General features: G+C 33.8%; 1 long non-coding RNA gene across 2 annotated transcripts; it reads right to left on the bottom strand.

Annotated features, from left to right (window-relative positions):
* Nucleotides 1-1,306: 1,306 nt before the first annotated feature.
* LOC143227133 (uncharacterized) lies at nucleotides 1,307-4,285 on the bottom strand. 2 transcript variants are annotated; one of them, XR_013014899.1, is made up of 3 exons: nucleotides 4,131-4,285; nucleotides 1,802-2,023; nucleotides 1,307-1,400 (listed from the first exon to the last, which is right to left on the bottom strand). It is a non-coding gene; the product is annotated as an uncharacterized LOC143227133 (long non-coding RNA). The 2 variants fall into 2 exon arrangements; XR_013014900.1 differs by lacking the exon at nucleotides 4,131-4,285 and adding an exon at nucleotides 4,034-4,118.
* Between the last annotated feature and the right edge of the window lie 2,878 nt (nucleotides 4,286-7,163).

Below are 7,163 nucleotides of genomic sequence, written 5' to 3'. Positions count from 1 at the left end.
GCTGTAAAACAGAAATATATCGTACACTGATGATCTTATGTCAGTGTCGAGAGCTGTAAAAACAGAAATATATCGTACACTGATGATCTTATGTCAGTATCGAGAGCTGTAAAAAAAGAAATATATAATATACTGACTTTTTTTGTGGCAGCGTCAACAGAACTACAGAACAATTAATATTATTTACACTTACCTCACTTCTGGCCCCGTCAAGAGAACTACAAGACAATAAATATTATTTACACTTACCTCACTTCTGGCCCCGTCAAGAGAACTACAAGACAATAAATATTAACTACACTTACCTCACTTCTAGCCCCGTCAAGAGAACTACAAGACAATAAATATTAACTACACTTACCTCACTTCTAGCCCCGTCAAGAGAACTACAAGACAATAAATATTAACTACACTTACCTCACTTCTGGCCCCGTCAAGAGAACTACAAGACAATAAATATTAACTACACTTACCTCACTTCTGGCCCCGTCAAGAGAACTACAAAACAATAAATATTAACTACACTTACCTCACTTCTGGCCCCGTCAAGAGAACTACAAACAATAAATATTAACTACACTTACCTCACTTCTGGCCCCGTCAAGAGAACTACAAAACAATAAATATTAACTACACTTACCTCACTTCTGGCCCCGTCAAGAGAACTACAAAACAATAAATATTAACTACACTTACCTCACTTCTGGCCCGTCAAGAGAACTACAAAACAATAAATATTAACTACACTTACCTCACTTCTGCCCCGTCAAGAGAACTACAAAATAATAAATATTAACTACACTTACCTCACTTCTGGCTGATCAAGAGAACTACAAAACAATAAATATTAACTACACTTACCCTCTTCTGGCCCCGTCAAGAGAACTACAAAACAATAAATATTAACTACACTTACCTCACTTTTGGCCCCGTCAAGAGAACTACAAAACAATAAATATTAACTACACTTACCTCACTTCTGGCCCCGTCAAGAGAACTACAAAACAATAAATATTAACTACACTTACCTCACTTTTGGCCCCGTCAAGAGAACTACAAAACAATAAATATTAACTACACTTACCTCACTTTTGGCCCCGTCAAGAGAACTACAAAACAATAAATATTAACTACACTTACCTCACTCTGGCCCCGTCAAGAGAACTACAAAACAATAAATATCAACTACACTTACCTCACTTCTGGTTTGTCAAGAGAACTACAAAATAATAAATATTAACTACACTTACCTCACTTCTGGCCCCGTCAAGAGAACTACAAAACAATAAATATTAACTACACTTACCTCACTTCTGGGCCCGTCAAGAGAGCTACGAAACCACTTACAGCATTCTTCACCGCACCAACTACTTTTTTTCAACAAAAAAACCGGATATTATCTGAAAGAAACACAATATCTTATGAGCAAGTGGCACTGATAACTTACATCATATATTTTCTAAAACAAACACAATATCTGACGAACAAGTATCACTAATATCTGATATGTTATACCACTATACTTAATAAACATTACCATTAATATCTAACAGCTCACACAACGATACCTGGTGAACTAGTAGTACTAATAATGTCTGTTATTATTTTCCACTACTCTGGTTTATAGGAACATTAGTCGAGTTTTAGAATACTCACGTGTTGCACCAAAAGATATCACCGAACTATAAAAGCCGGTTGAGGTCAAGAAAGACAACCGACCAATAGCTTCTAGTAACTTCATATAATCCTTAATTTCCGCTTTGTTGAAAATGTACATTGTTTTCTAGTTACTTCTACCCACCTGCTAGTTCTCGTATAAAATCCGATGCTCTAGTCAGTGGTGAGTCCGGATTATCAGAAAACAAGTCCCTCAGCGTCTCTGACAGAGCTGCCTTTTCATGGACTAAGTCTGCATCACCTTTGTCAACGTCCTCTACCGGCGACCCATCACAGTGCCAAGTGTACGATAACAGTATAAAAATGACCAAAATGGTGAGCCAAGTTTTCATTTTCGCAGCACAAACTACGTGAAAGAAAGTTATATAAATATTATTATACTACAGGAAATCGAAAATAATTTTATAATGTTGCTTATAGCAGTTAAATAACAGAACTTCATTAAAAATATTCTATTTAAAATTTTCATTTTGCTAAAGATTAGAATAATTAAAAGCATCACCTGGTGTCACACTTAAATAGCGTGAAACCTTCTAAATGAGCATCGCAAGAAACAATTACACGTAGAAGATACTCTAAAACTAATATGAAGATTTTTCTGTTAGTTCTGTAGATATAAGTTTAGTTTTGAACAAATGGTGGTAACTTTCTGTTACTGATTACTGTATTTTCACTAGAGATCAAATGAGGGTTTCTAATGTTCAAAGGCATAAGCGGAAAATGAAGAGTGTCTCTTTATTCCACCATATACCTTCCTCTTACCTTGAATCTCATGATGCAAACACTGCAATGCATATGTAATTAGGACCGTCAGTTTTATGAACTTCTTTTTGAGACAAGGGATGGCAGATTTGGTTACGAATTTAATATTTACGTAAGGACCAAAGGATTTAATAGTGTCCCATTAAGATTCCCATACCCCTGGGGAACGCTTTCCTAATGGCACAGACAACACCTTAAACAAAGCAACATGGTATTGATTTAAGGTACTTAAATATCAATTTATTTAAGTATCATCCATATATCTTAACCAATAAACAACGGATTTATTAATAAATCTACCTACTGTTAAATTAGCCATTTCTTATTACACGTTAGAAATATCTATAGACGCAATATTTAGACGTTCAATATATTTCAAGATTTTATTGTTGTTGAAGAACAAACACAGATACATTTGTATTTATCAAAATGATGTAATATTAATTCACTGATATAACTTTAGTCACTGGCTACAGTTAAAATGTAGAATTTATTGCGCTGTTTATTGAAATGAAGTTTAAAGAGTAATCGATCACTGAAGAGTAAATATCACAAATGTCCATAAATTAACGTCTGTGTAACCGGTTCACAATGATAAGTTGATAAGTATATTGTACACACTGGTAAAGTAGCTGCTTCATACTGGTAAATAGATGGTGTACAAAGATAAAATAACTGGTTCATAGTAAGTTGTAAATAAATGTGATACATAGGTAAAGTAATGGCCCGGCATGGCCAAGAGGGTTAAGGCGTGCGACTCGTAATCTGAGGGTCGCGGGTTCGTATCCCCGTCGCGCCAAACATGCTCGCCCTTTCAGCCGTGGGGCATTATAATGTGACGATCAATCCCATTATTCTTTGGTAAAGGAGTAGCCCAAGGGTTGGCAGTGGGTGGTGATGACTAGCTGCCTTCCTTCTAGTCTTACACTGCTAAATTAAGGACGGCTAGCACAGATAGCTCTCGAGTAACTTTATGCAAAATTAGATATTATACACTGCTTCATAATTATAAGTATATCGTACACACTGATAAAGTAACTGGTTCACAATTATAAATATATTGTACACACTGATAAAGTAGTTAGTTCATACTGATAAATAGAGGGTATAGACAGATAAAGTAACTGGCTCATATTGGTAAATATATGGGACACACTGATAAAGTAACTGATTCATACTGATAAATAGATATTATACACAGGTAAGGTAACTGGTTCACACTGATAAATATGGTACAAACTGGTAAAGTAACTGGTTCATACCGATAAATAGATATTATACACAAGTAAAGTAACTGGTTCATACTGGTAAATAGGTGATACCCACTGGTAGAGTAACTGGTTCGTATTGATAAAAAAGTGGGACACACAGATAAAGTAGCTGGTTCATACTAATAAAAGGTGGTATACACTAGTAACTTAAATGGTTCATACTGATAAAAAGGTAATACAGTTAAAGTAACTGACTCATACTGATAAATAGATGAAACTATTGTAAAGTCATTGATTCAGTGACAAACTGGTGGTACATGCAGATAAAGTAACTGGTTCATAGGAATAAATATATACACACTAATAACGTAACGGGTTCTTACTGATAAATAAGTGCTACACAATGATAAAGTATTACGGTTACCCTTCTGTTTTTTAATCACTATAGAACTCATTCTATAATACCTATAGACTACTTACCTTTGATTCCTCTGCTCTCAGCTTATGAGCACAGCAACTTTCTGATACTGTCTTCGTGTAAAAGGGTGTTAAGTACAGCTATCCTATCCGATAAAACATAATAAGCAATTCTAGGAATATCATTTTTTAACCAGTCTGGCGGATGTTGGAACCTTGCGACACAGAACAAACAATTATTATACTTAAACACCTGTCCACAAGCTGAACTAACTAATAAAGAACTCCATCCTGGATATGAAACGTCAGGAAATGATGCAGTCGCGTGCAGCTCTGTTGTTCTTCCAATGTGCAGGAAGGTGGGTGATCAATTTTTTTTCATATGTATTGTTACATACACATATACATACCCACTGATACTCATAGATGTGTTAATTCCAGATTACCTTGAGAAGAACAACAAATGATATTTTTAAAAGAAGAAAATATTTTACGGGTTTTAAACTTTTCTACTGTTTCGAAAGAAGTTTGTTTCTAAAAGGATTTGAGGGAAAAATATAACACTCAAAATATTCCACATGTTATTTTCATAATATTCAACTGGTTTATTCAAGAATTTTGCAGGAAATTGTGCTTAATGCATTTAATATAATAAAAACATGTGCAAAAGAACGTTGACATAGTTGTTTAAAGTATTTAAAAATTATGCAAAAGAAAGTAAACTTGGTTGTTTAATATATTTAAAAATTATGTGAAAAACGTAGACGCAGTTGCTCAATGCATTTAGAAGATATGCAAAAGAATGTAGATGAGTTGTTTAATATATGCAAAATTTATGCAAAAGAAAGAAGACTTAATTCTTTAATGTATTCAAACCTTATACCAAAGAACACAGACATGGTTATTTAATGTATTTCACCTTATGCAAAACTAAGACTTACTTCTTTAATATATTTAAGGAAAATACCAACAGCATGACGCTAGTGACGACTACCTTACGTTTATCAGTCTATTATATACCAACAACATGATTATAGTCATTACTACCTAACGTTTATGTGTCTATTGTATACCAACAATACGATTCTGGTCACTACTACCATACGTTTATCTGTCTATTATATACCATCAACATGTTTCTGATCGCTACAGCCTTACGTTCATCTTTTTATTATATATCAACAAAATGACTCTGGTCACTACCACTTTACGTTTATGTCTGTTATATACCAACAACATTAGTCTGGTCACTCCTACCTTACATTGTTCCGTCTATTGTATATCAACAACATTAATGTGGTCATAACTACCTTACGTTCATCTGAATATTTTATACCAACAACATTAGTTTGGTCACTACTACCTTACATTGGTCTGTATATTGTATATCAACAACACAACTCTGGTCAGTATTATCTTATGTGCATCTGTCCGTTATATACCAACAACATTACTCTGATCACTAACACCTTACATTGGTCTTTCTACTGTATTCCAACAACATTAATCTGGTCATTACTACCTTACATAGGTCTGTCTATTGTATACCAACAACATGATTCTGGTCAGTACTACCTTACGTTTATCTATCTATTACATATCAATATCATGGTTCTGGTCACTGCTACTTTTGGTTTATCTGTCTATCAAATACCAACAACATGACTCTGGTCACTATTACTTAACTTTCATCTCTCTATTATATATCCAAAATATTATTCTAGTCGTTAATATCTTACGTTTATCTGTCTAGTACAAACCGACAACATTAGTCTCGTTACTAATAACTTACATTCGTCTGTCTATTGTATTCTTACATCATGACTCTGGTCACTACTACTGTACGTTTATGTGTCTATTATATACCAAAAACATAACACTGGTCACTACCACCTCACATTGGTCTTTCTACTCTATACCAACAACATCAGTATGGTCATTAGTTCTTTATATACGTCTGTCTTTTGTATACCAACAAGATGACTCTAGATACTGCTACCTTACGTTTATATGTCTATTACATGCAAAAAATGTGACTCTGGTATATTCTACATTACGTTCATCTATCTATAATATATCAAAAACATTAGCCTGGTTTCAACTACTTTACATTGCGCTGTGTATTGTATACCAATAACATGACACTGGTGACTACTACCTTACGTTTATTTGTTTATTATGTACCAACAACAGGACACTAGTTACTTCTACTTTACGTTTATCTGTGTATTATATACCAAGAATATGACTCTGGTTACTAGGACCTTACGTTTATCTGTCTATTATATACCAACAAAATTAGTCAAGTCACTACTACCTTATATTAGTCTCTCTCTTTTACACAGACAACATTAGGCTGGTCATTATTACCTTTCATTGGATTGTCTATTATACAACAACATAATAAATGTGGTCATAACTACCTTACATTATGTCTGTTATTTACCAGCAACATTATACTACTCACTACTACTTAAAGGTTTTAGGCTATTATATACCAGCAACATTATACTACTCACTACTACTTAAAGGGTTTGGGCTATCATATACCAGCAACATTATACTACTCACTACTACTTAAAGGGTTTGGGCTATCATATACCAGCAACATTATACTACTCACTACTACTTAAAGGTTATAGGCTATTGTATACCAGCAACATTATACTACTCACTACTACTTAAAGGTTTTAGGCTATTATATACCTGCAACATTACTGTGCTCACTATTACCTTAAGTTGTTCTGTCTATAATATACCAATAACATGACTCTGGTCACAACAACCTTACGTTTATTTGTCTATTATATACCAACAACATAACTCTGGTAACTACTACCTTACGTTTATCTGTCTATTATATACCAACACCATTAGTCAGGTCACTACTACCTTACTTTGGTTTATCTATTGTATATCAACAACACGACTATGGTCACTTCTACCTTACGTTTTTTAGTCTATTATATACCAACAACAGGATTATAGTCATTACTACCTTACGTTTATCTGTCTATTATATACCAACAACATTAGTCAGGTCACTACTACCTTACATTGGTTTATCTATTATATACCAACAACATAAATCTAGTC

This window comes from Tachypleus tridentatus, chromosome 9 (assembly GCF_004210375.1).
Source record: "Tachypleus tridentatus isolate NWPU-2018 chromosome 9, ASM421037v1, whole genome shotgun sequence".
NCBI lineage: Eukaryota > Metazoa > Arthropoda > Merostomata > Xiphosura > Limulidae > Tachypleus > Tachypleus tridentatus.
Note: the sequence above shows the minus strand (reverse complement) of the source record. Positions and strands in the feature narration are given on the sequence as shown.